The sequence below is a fragment of the Poecilia formosa genome, unplaced genomic scaffold, assembly GCF_000485575.1.
Source record: "Poecilia formosa unplaced genomic scaffold, Poecilia_formosa-5.1.2 Scaffold3477, whole genome shotgun sequence".
Taxonomy (NCBI): Eukaryota; Metazoa; Chordata; class Actinopteri; order Cyprinodontiformes; family Poeciliidae; genus Poecilia; species Poecilia formosa.
The window spans coordinates 1-1,421 of NW_006803416.1; the positions used below are offsets into that span (position 1 = coordinate 1).

General features: G+C 34.5%; 1 long non-coding RNA gene across 1 annotated transcript; it reads left to right on the top strand.

Annotated features, from left to right (window-relative positions):
• The first annotated feature begins 11 nt into the window (after nt 1-11).
• LOC107835516 (uncharacterized) lies at nt 12-596 on the top strand. The gene is made up of 3 exons (XR_001661307.1): nt 12-104; nt 236-334; nt 441-596. It is a non-coding gene; the product is annotated as an uncharacterized LOC107835516 (long non-coding RNA).
• Nucleotides 597-1,421: the final 825 nt, after the last annotated feature.

Here is a 1,421-nt window from a genome sequence, read left to right on the forward strand (position 1 = left end):
CAAGACTTGTTTGTTCGGAGACTCTATGAGGGTGCCTTTATTGAGCAGTCCTTACTCCTCAACACCCGTTTCAACATCCGCTCTAGAAAAAACAAGAAGAAACCGTAAGTTAGTTTTTGTGTGCATATGCTGTGCAACTCTTTCATCTTCTTTCTTTTGGGCAGAAATTTCTGTTTCAGCAAATAGTAGTAATAATAAAGCCATTGCTTATATTTGCAAATATTTTCATATCCAGGAATAAGGAGGATGACACTCCTGCTCTGATTTATCTCTGTGCAACAATGTGGCATGAGACCTATGAAGAAATGATGAATATCATGATCTCAATTTTCAGGTGAGCACCTGAAGAGTCTCTATTATATATAATTTAAGTATTGTCTTACAATCTTTATTTGACTTTTTTTCTAATGAATTCATTCACACTTCATGTTTGTCTCAAGACTGGACAAGTACAGACCAAAAACAGGACCCAAGTTTAATGATTTCACCTTTGAAGCCCATATCTACTTTGATGACGCCTTTGAAAATGCCAAAGGAAATCAGGATCGTCATATGAACACATATGCAAAGGACCTTGTGCAAATCATCACTGAGGTTTATGGGTAAGAACCATGTTTACAGATAGCTTATTTTATAACCTGATTGCCAGCAGAGTTTGTCTGAAATGTCATTAGGTTTTAATAATGATCATGTTTCCCACATAAATTACTTAATTACTAATATGTTAGAATAACTTGTTTTGCCAACAATTCTTGGAGGAAAGTTGTTTGAAAAACAAAGATGTTTTTTCACAATCCGTCTTAATTAATAAGTCAAGAAATGAACTCGATCCTCAGCTATTAAAATGACATTGAGTAGGGAACTGATCAGGCCATGAATAGAAAACATGTTTTTAAGATCAAATGTGTATTTACTTGCATGTGAATTTCTAGGAAGTTTGTGTAGATTTGACATGTTCAGATAATATAGATTGTGGGTTTTTTGTCAAAGTTTTGATTTGTTTTAGAGTTTGGTGTTCAGATCTATATTGGTGACATTCTGATTAAATGAGATAACGTCTGTTACCTACTACTCGGTGTCGCCTACTTCAGTATAAATTTAGACTTTTCATGGCTGGGTCACCACTCAGAATCACCTCATTATTAATAATTCACTCCAAATAACATAAGTTTGTGCCAATTAATTTTACTCCCTAAAAGCAACAATTGAAACACTAGAGATGAAAATGTTCCAAGGTAAATTATTTATCAGTATCCTTTCTCTCTATCATCAGCATCTTCAAGAACATTGATAAATCATTCTTTGAGGTACAGCAGCATATTCCTCATCAGTCAATCATAGAGACGCCATATGGAGCTAGACTGGTTGTTGAAATGCCTCATGGGAATAACATTGTAGTTCACTTCAAAGACAAACAGAAG